Genomic DNA, 19,951 nt, shown 5'->3' on the forward strand with positions numbered 1-19,951 from the left:
TTACACCTGCGTTGCCAAAGCTTCCATGTAATTATCGTCGGTAGCAAACCAATAATAATACCCATTTGAGAGTACTTCTTTGCCAATGAGAACCAGTTGGAAACTCTCCCTCACCATGTCCCAGCAAGTATCAGAGGAAGCCCCAGCACCAAAGCAGCTCGATCCCAGATGTTCAAAGGAAACTCCCCTGAATTCAGAACATGATCCATTGTCTCACACTGTCGAATGATGCAACAATCACACCTGGAGGCCAATGATATTCCACTCTGCTTCACTCTAGAATCCATGGCTAAACATTGAAATCTCGCCCTCCACATGCATAGATAAATTTTCTTAGTCAAAAGCTTATGCCAGATCCATTCCATGCCAGGAAAATGTCTTTGTTTCAGGCATATAACCTCCCACGCTCTTGTAGTTGAAAACTCTCCATCTGACATTGGCTTCCAAATGGGGACATCTAGCCCAGCTTTCCATTCAGGTAAATTACTTAAAATCTCCCCCATAACGTCCATGCCAACCAATGCCTCTAATTTATCAAAGTCCCACCCAGTAGCATTCCAACAATCTCTTACTTGAGGCAGAAGAGTAGAGTTCACAGATGCACGCAAGCATAGTAGTCCAGAAGCCAGCCACTTGTCAAACCAAAAGACACTTTTCCTTTTCTAACCCACTTCACATACTTTGTTTTCAAAAATTGAGTCCATAGGTTATCTACAGACAACAAGCGCCACGCAAATTTCATACAAAGTGATCATTGCACGTCCCCAAACTTCCTAAGCCCCAGTCCCCCTCCCAAAATTAGCAAGCACATCTTTAACCATGTAAACCATTTTTTTCTTCGCCTTACCATTAACATCACCCCAAAAGAAAGTAGATAGCGTGGAATTTAGTTTCCTCAAGACAACCCTCGGCACATCCAACACAACTAATAAATGAGTTGCCATACAGGATAGAACATGCTTCAAAAGAACCAAACGACCCCCTTGTGAAAGCAGCTTAAATTTCCATCCCGCCATTTTATTATTTTCTGAACAAGAGGCTCCAAAAATCTAGCATTAAGCCGACCAGACACAATAGGAACTTCCAGATAAGTCACAAGGAACACCCCCTCGCTGAATCCCAAACACCTCAATAAAGCACGACCAGGAGACACATTAATATGCTTAGAAAAGCAAAGAGCCTATTTCTCCTTGCTAATTTGTTGCCTGGGCCAATGTCCATAAAGTTCCAAAGTACTGAACTATGTCCAAAAGGACCGTATGTGTCCATTAGAAAAAATCAACAAATCATCAGCATATAATAAATGAGAAACCAAAGGTGTCGTAATCAGATGATAAAACATACGAATACTCCTTTCCCCAAATTTCTGAAAAAAAAGCTGTGAAAGGATTTCCTCCATAATAATATAGAGATAAGGCGAGAGAGGGTCGCCTTACCGTAGACCTCTAGAAGGTTGGGAAAAACCTTTATAAGTTCCATTGAGCATAATAGAAAACCAAGGAGATTGAATATACTCCGCAATCAGCCTGCAAAAACTAGTATGGAAATCAAAACCATTTAGCACCTCTAAAAGGAAAGGCCAATGAACTCTATCATACGCCTTAGCCATGTCAATCTTCATCATCATATTTCTGCCTTGAGTTTTTGATTAATCAAGTGAACCATCTCCTAAGCAAGCGTAATATTCTCAAAGATACCGCGTCTAGGAATGAACGCACCCTATTCCTGGGAAATCAGTTTTGGCAGCATCGGCGTCAACCTCTGAACCAAAATCATAGAAATTTTTTTATAAGCCACCGAACAAAGGCTTATAGGACGGAACTTATCAAAGCTTTTCAGATCCAAAACTTTTGGGGTAAAAACAATGTACGATGATGAATAAAACAGTGGAAAGGAGTACCACTGAAAAATTCTCTCGTTGCCTCCACCACATCATGCTTCACTATCTCCCAACAGGACAAAGAAAAACCAAAACTGAAGCCATTCGGTCCAGGCGAACTATATTTTAGAATGGAGAAAACTGCTGCCTTCACCTCCTCAACTGAGGGAACCGCACACAACATAGAATTCTCTGCTTCAAAAATCAAAGGTTGAATAAGATCCGAAATATCTGCTTGATGCAAATTAGACATCTCTATTAGAAATTTTTTAAAGTGAGTCACGTTATTGTCATGAATTTCCTTTGGCATTGATATCATAGATCCATTTGAGAGGTGCATGCACGACACAATAGAAGACTTCCATCTTTGATTAACCGAGGCATGAAAAAATCTAGAGTTTTGATGCCCCTATTTTAACCATTTCCTCTTAGCTTTTTGAGCCCATTTAATCTCCTCCCTAGCCTCCTAATATGCAAGTTCCATTTTTGTTCTCAATAATTCTGCTTCCACTGCTAGATCATAGTGCTCTTGAAGCTGAAAATCAAGAAGCTCTACTTTCTCCTCTAACGCCTTAAGAAAGATCTAAACATGACCAAAAATATTTTTTTCCACCGCTTTAACTCAGTCTTCAACTTTTTAAGTTTTGCTACCAGATTTAACAATCCATTACTCATCTCTAGTTGACGCATAACATCATCAACCAATTTCAAAAAGGATCCATGCAAACACCACATATTTTGAAATCAAAAAGGAGAAGGACCCTACTAACCTCGCGGCAAACTCAAATGCACCACCATAGGACAATGGTCCGACGAATTCTGCATATGATACTACATATAAGCCGACCCAAATAAGTTTGAAAAAGCACTATTTACCACTGCCCTATCCAAGCGTGCCCAACTTCGGGACGATCCCTCATGGCCATTACCCCAAGACATGCTTCTTCCTTGAAATCTCATTTCGACAAGACCACAATTATCCAAGCAATCATTAAAATAGGACATGGCCAACAACGATCTTGGATTTCTTCCAATACAGTCAATATCCAAGCGAATTGCGTTAAAGTCCCCTATCACCAACCACAGGGACTCATTCATCTAACCATTTTCAAGTTCGGCCCACAAGTCTTTGTGCTCTATCTGAGTGCATTTCGCATAAACGAACGTCACCAAAATGTTATAAGAATCTAACCTCAGCCAGCCCGTTAGAGTTTGATTATTCATATGCACCATCTCAAAAATCATACACCTCCTTCAAGAAAATCCAAACCTTACCCCCTGAATTTTCATTACAACAAAACTTTGGGAGGCCCAAATAAGACGCCAATCTTGGCATTTTCCCCACATCCTGAAATGGTTCCAAGATGCCCACCACTCCCACACTATATTTTCTAACTAAAGTCTTCAGTCTCTTCCTAGACCTTCCCAAGCCATGAAGGTTCCAAACCAAAATTGTATCAATCATAAATTAAGTTTAGAGGTGCGGGTTGCCACCCGCTGTGACTGTCGGACACCTTGCAAACACTGGTCTTAACGTTTAGATTTAGAGCCATGATAGTTCAGATCTGACTCATAAGCTTTTTCCTTCATCACTGCTATGGTTCTATCATCCTCCTCCCTATCCGACATATACTCTTGAACACCTTCAATTAGCAAACCCTTATCAGAATACCCATACTGACTCTCTAACTCTAGAACCTTAGAAACTACCTGGCATTGTCCACCATCAACCACCCCATCAGCCGAAATTCCTTGAGGAAATAGTTTAGACTCAATCATTACTAGTTTTGAATTTCTTGGAGCCTCCCTTTGTTTCAATACATCACCCTGCCCACCTAACGGATCAGCTTCACATTCAATCTCCTCACAAACCTCCTTGTCCAAATCAGTCTCATGCAATATGGGCTTCGTAACCAAATCCTCAGCACTCCTACACCCCTCCACCACTACATCCACAGAGGATGAAGCAACACTCTCCACATTCACTGCAACCACCCTCCCTCACGTTCAGTTTTGGCTACTACACGATTAGACTCCAACATCTTATTTTTTTCCTGCCATATCCGTTTAACCACAGGTTTCGACACCACCTTATCCCCCTCTATTTTTCTCACCCCAGCCCTGCAGACCACTAAAGTATGGCCCTGTCGATTACACTTAAAGAATAAAAATCTTGCTCCTCATACTTCACCTTCTGCCATATTTTCTTTGTCGAAGACATCATTATAGGAAACCCTTGCAAAGACTCCTCCGATAGATGCTCCTGTACACACATTCTTGCTCCAGACGCCCTAGTTTTATTAAGTGTAGCATTGTCCATCCCCAAATAACGGCCAAATCGAGTTGTGAATATTTGTAAACAATCGGTATGATAGAGATGTAAAGGTAGCCTTGGAAGAAAAATCCATTGAGGTGCAAGCGGTGAGTCTTTCAATAAATCAAAGTCCTTAGTCCATCAAACTAACCAAAAGGTAGATCCACACATAGTCCTTCCTTTCCGAGGCCATGCATGCAAGAAGTCACATTCACTTCTCATTTGAACCAGAACATGAAGGTCATCCATAAAACTAACAACAGGAACCTCAAGCAATCCCCATGATTTTGCAACATTAGACTGTATATCATCAATGAAAGGCCGTGTGCAAGAGAACTTGAGAACCAAATCAAATTTGAAATCGTCCACAACCTTAGACATTTCAACCTCAGAGAAACTACTCGCCACCAACCTCCACCGGATACCTCATAGGAAGCCTAAATGATTGCCCCGATGAGTTCGACACCACTTGAACCCTTTGACTCACACCAATAGCCCCCATCAAGGGATTTAGAGGGCTGGCCTCCTTGGCCAAACTCTAGTAGACCAACAAGAATTTGCCAAATTTGGAAATTTGTATTTCACGGAATCACCAAAACCGTCACCACACAAGATGCCAGAATTGCCTCAAAATCGCCCAAAATCGCTCTCTACTCGTTTCATCTTGTACAAAGTATATATTGTTAATAGTTCTTATCCATGCCATGACACTATACGTTTATCTATTGCACATATTATATTCTACAACGAAATATTCATTTGTTACACATATTATATTCTGTCATGAAATAGTTATTTGTTACAAGTTATGTCATGTCACATAATGCTATTTGTTACACATTTGCCATGTCCCGTAATGTTGTTTGTTACAAGTTATGTCATGTCGTGTAATATTATCTCTTAAATGTTATGCCGTATTACATATTGTGTTTCTGTTTCATGTTACACCAAGTCATGCATCTCACGCATATGTCACGTTACATATGTCATGTCATTTGCCATTTCGCTTCCCATCACGTCATGTCTCGAGGATAGAATGTGTCTCGAAAATAGTATTTTCTTAGTCAGTCATGCCTGGGATACTCGTGATGTAATCACTATGATTGTCCAAGCATCTCTATTTATAATTCACGCGAAGTACTTCCGGCATAATCATTTTGATTGTTAGAATACCTCAATTCAAATGCATCTGGCGTAATCATTCTGATTGTCAGAGTATTACTAGGTACTCCTAGCGCAATCATTCTGATTGTTAGGGTATCTCATCTAAAATACTCATGGTGTAATCATTCTGATTGTCTAAGTAGCTTTGACGGAATATGTTGGGAGGAATCATTCTAATTGTTCACTATTCTTGAGGAAACAATTGGCAAAATCATTTTGATTGTCAGAGTTCATGTTCACATTCATGTTTAAGTTCATGCTCAAGTTTAGTTTGTTGAACAAGATTCCAAGTTCATGTATTTCACGTTCAAGCTCATGTTATTCAAGTTCAAGTTCATGTTACGTTGAGTTCAAGTTCATGTTATTCAAGCTCAAGTACACATCCAGTTCATGTTTCAAGTTCACGTTTAGATCATGTTTAAATTTACATTAAGTTCATATTCAGTTTCAGTTCAAGCTTAGTTTATGTTCACGTTCATCTTTAAGTTCATATCCAAGTCAGTTCACGTTCAAGTTCAAGTTCATGTCTTGTCAAGTCAAATCTCAATTAAGTTCATGTCATGTCAAGTTTAGTTTCAGTTCAATCTATGCTCAAGTTTAAGTCATGTCAGTTCATAACATGTTAAAGGTTTAGGCACATTAAGCTTATTTATGATCATGTATGCAATCCTGCTTTTACTATCATGCATGCATCTTTGGCCTGTATATTAAGTTATTTGTTAACTTGATGAATTTGTAATCAAATCTCACCATGGTAGTCTCAACTACCATTTCTCCTGGAATGGTAGACGATGGATCAGGAGGCACACTAGAGGTTGACTGACTAAAGACGATTGAATAGATGGCAACGGCACGATGTGGAGCTCATAGCCTTAATGCTCTCATTTATCGTTAGTATTATGGCATCCTTGACTGAGTTGTGCGAGTCAATGGATTAGCCTAGTAGTTGCTTTAGTTCCTACTTGTACTTAAGGAGCTTGGTCTCTAGTACTCTTTAGATTACATACCTTTTGGACTTATGATGTAATAAAAAAGGTCTAACACTTAATATCTATGGATTATGTTTTAAGTATTTGAGATATCTTTAATTTAGGGCATAATATTGCTTAAGAAAGAAAAAAAAAATTATCCGTTGCGAATAGTACATACTGTTAGATGCATGCTAGGTGCATTGCATATTTATTTGTCATGAATGAGGGCAAGTAACCTTGTGTTGCATGTCTTGATGCCTCAAATGTCTGTCTGATCCCAAGCAGGAATCTGGGGGCATCACAATAAAACCACAACCCTTGTATCAAAATATCAGTGTACTGCCTTACATAATTGAGAAAATGTCCTATTAGCCCTTGTATTTCTTGATGATCTTTTGTAGGTCGTCATAGAGTTTCAGTACTTCACAGATAAAGTTCTCGGCTGACTCAAGTTTTTTTACTAATGTTCGCTCCCAAAGCGCTTGGGGCTCTTAATGGCCTCACTAATCTGTGGGGATCTTCTCACTTACGTTTCACCATCGCTTTCTCCTAGACTTGTCACAACTTCTACCATTCCAGGAGAATGATCGTGGAAACGACCATAGTGAGATTTCAAGAAATTTCAGCAAGTTAAACCAATAACATATAAGAAGATAATATAAGCATGTATAGGTAAACCATGAGTATGAATGCATGGACATGAATTTTGACTGAAAGCTCACTTCTTTCTTGTACGTGTTCTTTTAAAAAACCATTGACCTTGTAATAATGTAATAGAGTATCAAGTGACTATGTAGCAAAATATCATTTCTTGTTTCATATAAACTACTTGTAATCATTAAGCCATATAATAATGTGGGTGGACACCTCACGGCAACCCCTAGGAACTGTGGGCTCCCTGCTAATTATCGCATCACATTGCCATCTCTCTTGACCAGGTATGAGTACATCATTGTCCATATAATACAGCAAATTACAATTCGCCTCCACCGTATTTAAAATATGGTACGGTAGATTGTACCGTCTTCACTACACCCATCACGTGTTGCACCCACTAGTGTTAGGTGCGGCTACTTTGCTCTGGAATCCTTTGAAAAGAACCTATTCAAAGTCGGTTGACTGTACTTCATCAACCCGGGGGTTACCACTCCAATTTAAGAACTCCAGAGTAGATAGATGAGTTCCACTAGGATATTCTCCGATCTTAGCATTCGGGTCGTGGCAAAAACCATTTTTAATGTGACACCCCATTTAAAAATACCTTTGGACTTGGCCTTAGCACCCATAAACCTAGTTAGTGTAAGTTTTATTTTTTTTGGGAGAAAGGAAAATTTTAGAGCCTGATTTGGCATAAGAGCTCATACCTTTGGATTAGTTAGAATTGTTAAAGCTTTATTAATTTTGAGGAATAAATGCCAGAAGGCCAATGAGAGAATGACACATGGCAAAGTGATGGGCTAGGCAATTGGGTTCAATATTGGATGGATTTAGAGAAGCCCAAGAATGATTTAGTAAGGGCCCTAATTTACTAAGATGTGATTGGTTAAGGATAGAAATTGAAATCCTTAGGCCCAACTTGGGAGATATAAGACTCTAGGCCTTACATAAAGGACACAAGACATTGGACCCAACTTATTGAGAGTAAAGCCTATTGGCCTAATTTAGAAAAGATTCAAAGTTAGGACCCAACAAAGTGGGCTATTGAGGCCAAGGATAGACCCATAAATCTAGACATGGGACCCATGGATAAACCCACTCTTAAGCCCACAAGCAAGGCTTGTTCATATGGCCCATTAAAAGTCCAACCCATGAAACCCAAGCTTTGTATTTTATTTCATTATTCCAAATGAAACCCATTGGTTTCAGTTTAACCCAAGCCCCAACCACAAGCCCCTAGGGTTCCCATTCAACCATGGTTAAGTTTTTAACTTGAGTTAAGATCACTATTCATCTCACCCGTGAATAGTCACTCAAACATAATGATTTTTGCATAGTTTCCTGAAACCCTTTCTTCATAATTTTTAAAATCTGAAATTCTTGTCTTTTGCGCTTGTTTCTTTCACTAATAGACAACTCTTCAAGGTTAGGATTAATCCAACCCATGTCACATAAACCAAAGGCATGTCAATGCCAACTAAACCACCAATCAAAACCCTTGGTGCATCACCTTGCAACACTTCAAACCAGCCCCAAACCCACACCTCTTCCACAATTGTTTTCAAAGGATTTTCTGCACCTCTCAACTATCATTACATCTTCAAAAATCAGACCTAAAAAGGAGCCAAAAACAGTCCCATAGATCAAGCCAAAAACCTAACTATTCACCTAGGATGTGAGTTAGCTTCAAACCCGAGTACCTTTGGCTCTTCAAGAATTTTTCTGCACCAAAACAACCATCGTCCCCATGCCATCACCCTTGTCTTTTTTTTCCTTGTAAGTACTTCAAAGAACTCAAGTGCTTGCTTGTCCAGTTACCTCCCTAATGCAGGCCAACCGATTGGCTCAAAGAGAGGCACACTCAAAACCACTCGTCTAAACCATCACCCATTTCATCCCTTCCATTTTTCTACTCAAGCATGATCACTTGGCAGCCAATTCCACCTCTTCCCCACCTAAAAAAGCCTTTAAATGATGGTCATAATACTCCCAATTCAGACCAAGGAAATTGGTCAAGAAGTGATATAAAACTGGAAAGCATGGGAGAACCAAACCGCTGGCCATCTTCATGACTTCCTTGTTATTATTTGACTTTTTTTATTCAAATTTCTGAATCAATGCAGCACCCTGCACCTGTAGACACATTCTAGCACCTGATCTTGATGAAATCATAAAGCTTTAGATCACTATTCAGCTGACCAAGCATGGCAAAATCTGGAAAATTTCACTCAACACTCCACCACCCGCTTCCACCACTCACAAACCTCACCCTTTAGCCAAGCCAACGCCTCTCAGTGTCCACTGAGCCCTATAAATACCCCTCTTCACTCTTCACTTCCTCACACAACTCCCTCAAGCATTCTCTTGGTGTTCTTTAGAGCTATACACTCTTATAGTGTGAGAAAGGTGAGAAACCGAGTGGGTTAAGAGTTTGATCTTGAAGTGAGTTTGTTCTTGGAGAATCAAAGCCACGTTTTGGTGAGTAATCTTGCCTTAACTCTTGTTGGGTGTTAGACTAAGATATTAGGCTTTGATTTATGGCATGAGAATGAAGATTGGCTTGAGTTATAAAAATGTTTTACTCAAGTGATGCAATTCGGCCAGATTTGAAGCTTTGCATGTATATATTATTTTGGTATGAAATTTTAGTCATGAAATGTTTTGATATGTTACCTTAAGTGTAGTTATAGACTTGAGATCACAAATAGGCCCACAATGATGCATGCCAGGGGTTGTTTGATTTGGGTATGTTTGTGGATTGACTATAGCAATTCTAAGGGCATAAACGGTTTTAGAATATGGAAAATATGGACTTTGTGAAATTTGGGGCCAAATTACAAATAGTGAAAATTTAGGGCCTAAGTGGCAATTTTGGAAAAATATAGGGGCAATTTTGTAAATATTGATTTTTGAACCATTTGATTATGAACATCTTCCTAGTTATGCAATTCCTAACTTAGAATACCTTTTATTACAACGGCAACAATTTTCTAACACACAGAAAGTTTGTAAGTTAGCTTTTAACTTACTTTTAGATAATTTATTTATGATTTATGTATAAATGCCACATTCATGATACAAATGTCATTTTTAGCATGAAACATCATGTGATATATCATTGAGCATGACATGTGTAATTTTCACCATTCTAATATATTACATAAAATTGTCATTTTCACATGAAACATACTTCATAGGCACATGTCATGAAAAAAAAAAAAACATTTTCAGGCATAGGATGAAAAAGAAATTTTGTCATGACCCCAAAGACCAGGATAAGGAATTATCCTAATGGAACTCATATGTTCATACTGGAGGGAGTAAAAATGGAGTAGTAACCCTTGTGTTGACAAAGAACAGTCAACAGATTTCGATTGGATTCTTTTTATAGAATACCAGAGTGAAGTCGTTTATAGCACCTAAGGTTGGTGGGTGCATACATTATGATATTACATTATGAAGTTATGTTATATTATGATGTTATGTTATGATGAAATATTATGTTACCAATGTGTTGAGAACGAGTCTACAAACAACGTAGTTTCAAAATGAGTTGTACTATAGTTATCGACAGGTACTCATAACACATAATGGGGAGCTATGATAATACCATACGTTATGTTTATGTTATCTATGACTTTAATAACGATGAAGTACTATTTGAAAAGATGAAATCAAAAATATTCTTTGTAAGAAAATGTACATTAAAGTTTTTCTTAAAAGAAATTGAGGAAACTGGATAGGAGACAAATATGGATATTTCTATTTGCATAGCATGCATATCATGTTTATCATTAATCATGCATATTTTATCTTTGTGCATGTTGGTTGTTTAACTTATTGAGATTTCAAGTAAATGTCACTCTAGTGGACCCACTACCATTCTCCGGAATGGTAGAAGTTGTGTCAGGACCAGCTTTCGACGAGCAAGATGAACCATTGGATACAGATGGTTGAGGAACAGCCGAATCTTGAGTGAAGGATGGATTTAATTTTAATGTTCATACCTCTGACTCTATATACAATAGAGCGATGCGAGAGTTGATCTAATTATGTAGTTTCAGAATTATGGGATTCTATATCCCACATTGCGTTGAGCTTATGTGAACCTTTTAAGTGAGGAATTACCTTTTTATGATTAATTAATATTTTAGGATGTTTAATTCATTCTGGCATCAATTATTTTAAGTCACCCTTTATTTTTCGCTGCGATTATTGCATATCGCTAGTTGTTAGCTAAGATGCATTGCATATTAACTCTCATGAACGGGGGTATGTAACCATGTGTTGCATGTCCCAATACTCTAAGTTTCCGTCCCATCCCAAGTGAAGGTTGGGGGAGTCAATAGGGTGGTATGAGAGCAATTATGTCTCTGGATAAAACTACATGTCCATGTAACTTTTAGTGCAACAATGTCATGTACTTGTTCCATATGCATAGAGTGCATCACGTGTATAGCTTGAAAGAATTAGAACATACTAAATAAGATCAACAAGGCATATACATTCTTTCTCCAAGTTCCAAACACATCATTTGAACCAATCCAATCACGACAACCTTGAGTAAAGCATGCAAACGTAAACAAGTATGGCATGTAGCAATAGCAATTCCATAATCCAACTTGAACAACGAACATGCAAAGTTTACATAAACATAAATACATTATCAAAGAGTAAGTTAGAGACAAACTTACAAATTTTCCGACATAAAAATATCAACAATTGAGCAAGTTGGAAGTGTATGTTTTTAAACTATAAGATTTGGATTCCACACTAAACCAAACATGTGTGATGTGAACTAGGATTTTTTGCTCTTGACCCTACTTGATTACTAACTCTTTCTCATTGGCTTTTGGTGTGAAGAATGCAAGTGTGCGGCTTACTTTGTATACCCTAAAGGCCGAAATGCAAGAAAAACCCTTTGGTTCGATTTCTTGAAACAAAGATCAAGTGAAACCTCACACAAACCCTAGTAAGAGCCGAGCATGTCTTTCCCTTCCAAGGTTCATTATCTTTTTCTTATTTCAACATCAAGCTTGGTTACCTTAAAAGAGGAATCCTAGACAACCATATCGAATGGAGTTTCCTTCTTTTGGTCAAACCAACACTCCCTTTCTCATGTGGCATATACAACAAGGCCAAATCACTTTTCCTTCAACTTTCTTAGGCTGAATCACTTCTCCAACTCTTTTGCATGTGTGTGCATGTGTGCATGTGGAGGAAAAGAGATGGAAATCAAAGATTCTTACCGTACCAAAAACCCTTCTTCTCGTGGGGTTCTTGGTTTGTTCCTTTGCTTGTGTGAAGGTGGCATGTGGGTGGAAGAATGGTGCTTGTTTTTCCTCTTCTAAGGTAGGCGAGAATGATAGGAGAGCAGAGGAGAGAAAAATCTGAAGTGAGTGAAAATGACTCTTGGTGTGCCTTTAGTGGGGGTAAGGGCGCTGACCATTTAATGCCTCCCTTTTATATCCTCCTTCAATCCCACATATTCTCTCTCCTATCATTATTTCGAATGTGGAAATTGAAAAGTTTGTTGTGTATGGGTGCCATGTGGCACCCTTCTTCTTGCCTTGGATGACGAAAACTACTTCTTCTTCTTCCCTCATCATTGCTTCTATTGGGGATGGTAAGGGATACTTCTTGCATGAGAGACGTTTGGCGTTTTCTTGCCCTAGTTGAAACCCAAAAAACGTCTCATAATTTTTTTTTTTTTGGTCTAGGTTCAATGAACCCATGCAAAAGATAAAGGGCGTGTACCTTGACCGAAACCCTAGAGATCCTTCATCATGATTATTATACAGAAAATATCTGCAAGTGAACATAATCGTAACAAGTAGTAAAATGTTTTAAAGAAAACAGATGTCAAACCCACAGAGATTAATTATGCTATTGAGTATTGAAATTTACTAAATTAATTACTATTTGAAAAATCAAAATTTAAAAAATAGATTATCTAAATTAAACTGAAGAAAAGAGCATTAAAATTAAGATTTTAAAGATAATAAGAATAGATCTAGAGCGTTTGATTTTACCTAAAGAATCCCACACAATTTATTCTTCTTTGTTATAGAATTCCAATTATCTCAAGTTGGTAATAAAAATCCCATAACTATTCAATATTTTTACTCTAACAATACTAAAAATATCTCCAATTAATAACTCCATATCTCTATGTGAGTTTAACTAATTCGAGACTCATTAAGTTCTTTGTATTTTTAATGAAAATCACACTAATTGCAGAAAAGTATCTCTACTTTCGCTTAATTAATGGTTCTTAATCTTAAAGCTCTAATCACAAATCACCTCTCGAGCTCATTGCGATTCAATAGATCAAACAATAATTAGATAGAAGATTGCAAACATTACGAACAATGAATAAACACTCAATCATGGAAATATTAAAAATAAAATAACTTAGAATATAGATTGTATGTTCAATGCTATAATACTACATCAAAACTCTAGAAAATAAAATTAGTTCATAATGAAACTGAAAATAAAAAGAATAAAACTAGTCTTCTTCATTGGAGTCGATTGATGAAGCATGCGGCTCTTGCCTCTGCTCCCTCGATCCGCCTTCTTGAAAGAAACTTAGATAATATACTCTGAACTATTGGCCTCTAAAACTTAGACTCCCCTATCCATCCCACAAGTCGGGATTAAATAGATGTCAAAACTTCAAATGCGGAAACATAATAAATGCGGTTGCAATCTAGCTAAAAAATTTAGAAAATAGTTTGTAAATATAGATGTTAACATAAAAGAATATTATCCCAAAAATAAAGGGATTGTTCTAAAATAGAAGATTCAGTGATGTGCGACTTGAATTTTGAAACTTGGGATGATCTGGTGGTCAGCAGATTTATCGCGGAACTCGGGAGGGTTCCACCAAATAGGTGTCGTGTGCGCTAAATATACTAATCTCGGCTATTGAGAGGAAAGACTATTCACTTACTGAGGGGTATGTCTTCTCGTCATTTGGTGAGATACATCTCTTTGTTGCCCTCGGGACAAGGCTCCTGGCCCAAATCTCCTCGACTCTCTTCATATCTAGTCGCCTCTCGTCAGTCTGGATCTATAGTGTCTTCTTTTATACTAAAATGCTTTATTTTTGCACTAAATCTTCTTATTCATTCAAATCCAAAAAAATAAAAAAAAAATATATAGAAATAAAATAAAATTAATAGAATTGAGAAAAAACTGACACTTTTAATAAATAAAAGAGTAATAAAAATCATATAAAAATCACACTTATCAAATACCCCCAAACTTAAGTTTTACTAGCCCTCAAGAAAAGAAAAAGGAAAAAACTATTAAAACAAGCATTGATTTGATTTATAAAATTTTTTACCTCAAAGATTGCCTAAAATTTATAATTCAAAGGAATCATTCAAAATCAATCATGTCCAAAAGTTAATTAAAAACTCAATTTCACCACATTATCCATCCTCACATTCATGCATACCTATCATTCTCACTTCATTATTTGCTCTCCGGATAGTTTTATGCAAACACATAAATAAATAATGGATCTCTAAAAACTGCATAGACTTGCTTTTCAAATCATTCTCCACTAATGTGAAACATAAACTATCACTAGGGATCAATAGGTCTTTATTAAACTTGTATGTAAGGTTAGGGTGAGAGCTACAAAGAAAAGGTAGGATTCAAACAAAGGAAGAGAACTCAAGTTTGAACACCAACAGAACAAATAGAGCATTCTCACTTGTAACACAAACATCTATTCTCAATCATTTTGAATCTCTCAACATACCTCTATTTATTGTACTTTCAAGTATTTCTCTCTTTACCCCTCTATACGATAGGTCGATTTTTTTTTTTGGAAATGAACCATACCTTTTCAACTGTCTTTGTAGATGACTTTCGTTGGCCTTTTCTTATCGGCCACATAGTAGATGAGTTGACTTTTCACACCTCCAAACTTATAATTTTGATAATATAGCTATAATTAACTTTATTTGTAGACCTTCTACTTCTCTTGCCTTTCTTGCTCTTGTAAGTATGTGATTTTGTGTAAACTTAGTTCTCTTGAAAAGTACTAAAATCAGTGTTCAAGCTCAAATAGGTTAGGGAATATGAGGTTTACAAGAAAAAAAATATAAGGCCAAAATATAATTCAATAAAGCTCAAAGGGTTGGCTAGGGATAAAGATAATAAATAGGTAAGCTTGAAAGCCTCAGTTAGTTCGAAGAATGCCTTAATAATTTCCCCAGCAATATTCTGTCTAGAATTTCGCCTCGACTAATCAAACAAGTTCCAGAGTATGTTGAGACCATACAAATTCACAAAATTCACATAAAATTTCTTTAGGTATGCAAAACGATTAATGATCATTATAAGCATTCATTAAATAAAAGAATTTCCTTTCCCTCAAACTTAAATATCACATTGTGCTCAATGGGAAAGATGAAGAAAAACTAAAGAAGAGAATGAGAGAAGGTAAGAGATGCTCCTCTTGAAGGTGCATTTGTGTACCCCTAGGAGATCTCCCTGACCTTTTTGTCCCTGCAAGATGAAAGCAAAATAATAATATTAAGCGAAAATAAAATAAAATAAAAAAATTAGGTTGCGTCCCAAAAGCGCTTTATTTAAAGTCTATAGCTAGATATTATCCTTTCATCATTTATCACTGGCTAGATCGATGGAACACTTTTCCGAGTTAAAGTCTCCGTCCACATAGGATTTTAATCTGTCATTTTACTTCAAATTGACGATTGCAAAAATGCTTCCTGCCATGACTGATTATGGCCCTCGGAGTGCCGAATCGGGAAAAGATGTTCTTCCGCAGGAAATTCACCACGGCCCTCGCATCATTGGTCGGCAAGGCGACCACTTCCACCTATTTGGAGACATAATCTACAGCCACCAAAATAAATTTATTAGAATATAAGGATGAAAAAGGACCATGAAATCTATACCTCAAACTTCAAATAATTCAATCACTAAAATATTGCTTAAAGGCCTCTCATGTTGCCTAAAAATGTTGCCAACCCTTTGACAATAATCACATAAATTAATAAAATTAAAAGAGTCGTTAAAAATACTCAGCCAATTAAAGCGGCATTGTAAAATTTTTGCTGTCGTTTTTGCTCCACCAAAGTGGCCGCCCGGTTCCAATGAGTGGCAGTGTCTGAGTGTGCTCTCCATCTCCTCCTCAAACACACATCTCCTGATTATCTGGTCTGCACAATGCTGGTATAGAAAATGGTCCTTCCAAAAATAATATTTCAAGTCAGAGAATAACTTCTTTTTTTGTTGATATGTCATCTCGACCAAATAATTTAACATATCTACATACCATGGAACGACATGTATAGCCATTAATTGCTCGTTTGGAAATGTCTCATTAATTGAGAATTTCTCCTCCTAGCCGCCTCTTTAAGCTCAAGACGAGATAAGTGGTCGGCCACTACATTCTCGGTACCTTTCTTATCTTTTATTTCCAAATCGAATTTTGTAATAGCAAAATCCATCTGAACAGTCTTGATTTGGCATCCCTCTTCGACAACAAGTATTTAAGAGCTGAATGATTGGTATAGACAACCACCTTTGAATCTATCAAATAAGAACGAAATTTGTCAAATGTAAACACAACCGCTAACAATTCTTTTTTCAGTAGTAGCATAATTAAGCTGAGCTGCTGTTAAGGTCCGACTTGCATAATAAATAACATGAAAAATTTTATCTTTTTCTTTGCCCCAAAACAGCCCCTACAGCATAATCGCTAGCATCACACATTAATTCAAAAGGTAAATTCCAATCCGGTGATATAATGATAGGTGCTGAAATTAATTTCTTTTTCAATGTTTCAAAAGCATGCAAGCATTCATTAGAAAACTCAAACCGAGTATCTTTAATCAATAGATTGCAAAGAGGGTTAGTAATTTGGAAAAAATCCTTGATAAACCGACGATAGAACTCGGCCTGATCCAAGAAACTTCTCATGCCCTTCACATTGGTAGGTGGTGGGGTTTGTCAATAATTTTTATCTTTGGTCGGTCAGCCTCAATTCCCTTGATGGAAATGCAGTGGCCAAGCACTATTTCCTTCTTGACCAGGAAGTGGCATTTTTTCCAATTTAAAACAAGATTTGTATCCTTGCATCTCTGCAAAATCAAAGATAAATTAGATAAACAATTATCAAAAGAGTGATAAAAAACTGAGAAGTCATCCATAAAGATTTCTAAAAATTTTTCCACCATATCCGAGAAGATAGACATCACGCATCTTTGGAAAGTGGTTGGTGCATTGCAAAGACCAAAATGCATGCGCTATATGTAAAAGTGCCATAAGGACAGGTGAAAGTGGTATTCTTTTGATCATCAGGTGCAATGACTATTTGATTGTAACCGGTCCATCTACAAAATAGTAGTAAGCGTGGCCGATAATTTTTTCTAGCATTTGATCAATAAAAGGTATAGAAAAATGGTCTTTCTAAGTTGCATCATTCAGTTTTCGATAGTCTATGCATACTCGTCATCCTGTGACCGTTCATGCTTGTATGAGTTCATTGTTGTCATTTTCTGTCACGGTTATCCCTCCTTTCTTTGGGAAGACTTGCACTGGATTGACCCATGCACTGTCTGAGATTGGATAAATAATCCTGGCATCTAAAAGTTTCAATACCTCTTTATGCACCACTTCTTGCATTGATGGGTTCAGTCTCCTTTGGGGTTGGATGATCGGCTTAAAATTATCTTCTATTAAAATTTTGTGCATGCAAATTGAAGGACTAATTCCTTTGATGTTCGAAATGGTCCAACCAATGGCCATTTTGTGTTCCCACAAGACTTTCAACAACTTCTCTTCCTCTACATCACGCAAGGAACTGTTAATAATTACTAAAAAAGTAGAGTCCTGGCTGAAGAAAGCATACCTTAAATTTGATAGAAGCGGTTTGAGTTTAGGCTTGGGTGGTTCCTTACTTGGAGATATCGGTTGAGATGGGTTTAGTTCTTCCACTTTCGATTTTATTGAATGAGGAAAGGATGGTGTAGCTTCCAAATATTTCTCACACTCCCTAACCTCTTTGTCTTCAATAGATGTAGAGTGAGTAAGACATACCTCAAGTGGTAGCATTGGAAATTCAGCTCCATAAGTCTCGTTGGCCTTGACCATGTCTTGGTCACTTATTTGAAAACAAGAATGTACCTCGGAAGGAAATTTTATAGATTTAAATACGTCCAAAGTGGCCTGCTTCTTGCCGACCCTCAAAATGAGTTTTCCTTGCTGGACATCAATTAAGGTTCTTCCTGTAGCAAGGAAAGGTGGGCCCAGTATCAAAAGGATCTCCTCGTCCTCCTCCATATCAAGCAAAATGAAGTCAGTCGGGAAGATGAACTTATCAATTTTCACCAGTGCATCCTCTATGAGTCTTTTCGGGTATTTAATAGATCTGTCCACCAACTGTAGAGAGATGGTGGTTGGCTTTGCTTCCCCAAGTCCTAGTTTCCTGAAAACAGAGAGAGGCATTTGATTAATACTTGCCCCTAAGTCGCATAAAACTTTATCAAAATAGGAATTTCCTATAGTGCAAGGGATTGTGAAACTCTCTGGATCTTTCAACTTAGGTGGAAGCTTCTTTTGTAAAATTGTACTGCTCTACTCGATCGACATTACCATCTCATGCTCCTCCAACTTCCGCTTGTTTGATAATATATTCTTAAAAGATTTTGCATATTTAGGCATTTGCTCTAAAGCTTCAATGAGAGGAATATTAATATGCAATTGCTTAAATATACTCAGAAATTTAGAGAACTGATTATCAATCTTATTTTTTCTTAATCTATGCGGAAAAAGGAATTGGTCAATCATAAATTGAAAGAGAATAAGTTTCAGATATAAACTCTCTGGATTTCTTGGGTTTTGTAGTCCCTTTATTCTCCTTAGTCTTTTTAGCTTGCTGGTCGGTCATATCTTACTATGCTTCTTTCACCATGAGACTCAGCTTCCTTCATCTTAGACTCCACATTTTTGGCAGCTTCTGCATCTTGCTCAATATTTACTGTTTGCGTCTGGTAATATGTCCGCGCACTTTTCAATGTTATGGCTTTGACATATTATTTCGGATTGGTCATAGTGTTGCTCGACAAAATCCTTGTTGTCCTTTCGATAAGCATGTTCTCAAGATTACGAATTGAAGCTGAGTTATTTTGGATCACCATATCGGTCTTTTACATGTACTGCATAAAGATATCCTCAAGTGTCGGGTTCTTTTCTTACTGTGGAAACCATTGAGGTGGTCTAGTCGGCACTTGATTATTGCTCCATGAAAAGTTAGGGTGATTTCTCCATCCGGGATTGAACGTGTTTGAATAAGGATTGTTTTGACATTGGAAATTGGATACGTAATGGGCTTGTTCATAACTTGGTTGGGCAAAAGGATTCCCCACTGGGCAATCTACACTTGAATGATTTACTACACAATGATCACAAAAAAATTAGTTTGAATAGCATTAACGTTCATCTTACCTGGTTGTTGTAATGGATTTGCCATCTGTGCTGCCAATGTGGTAATAGAATCAAGTTCAAAAACTCCAGCCGTCTTTTTTGGCATTACTCTCTCTCAAGATCATTGATAGTTGTTGGATGCCAATTCTTTCAGAAGTTCAAATGCGGCTTTTACTCATTAATGCTCCTCTCGCAATTGCATCAACCATAGATCGATTTATCGGTCCCAAACCATTGTAAAATGTCTGTACTTGAAGCCAGGCTTAGCGGTCGTGATGTGAACACTTGGGCAATAAATCATTGTATCTCTCCCATGCCTCATATAATGATTCACCCTCAAATTGGGTGAAGGTAATAATATCATTCCTTAACTTCGTTGTCTTGGTCAGAGAAAAATATTTTGCCAAGAATTTTTGTACTAACTCCTCCCAGGTGGTGATGATTCTAGGTGGCAAAGAGTTCAACTAAGCTTTTGCTTTTTCCCTAAGTGAGAAA

General features: G+C 37.3%; 1 non-coding gene across 1 annotated transcript; it reads left to right on the forward strand.

Moving 5' to 3' along the window:
* The first annotated feature begins 19,723 nt into the window (after positions 1–19,723).
* Positions 19,724–19,830, forward strand: LOC121253786. Its single transcript, XR_005938504.1, has one exon. It is a non-coding gene; the product is annotated as a small nucleolar RNA R71 (small nucleolar RNA).
* Positions 19,831–19,951: the final 121 nt, after the last annotated feature.

The sequence above is a fragment of the Juglans microcarpa x Juglans regia genome, chromosome 2S, assembly GCF_004785595.1.
Source record: "Juglans microcarpa x Juglans regia isolate MS1-56 chromosome 2S, Jm3101_v1.0, whole genome shotgun sequence".
Lineage (NCBI taxonomy): Eukaryota > Viridiplantae > Streptophyta > Magnoliopsida > Fagales > Juglandaceae > Juglans > Juglans microcarpa x Juglans regia.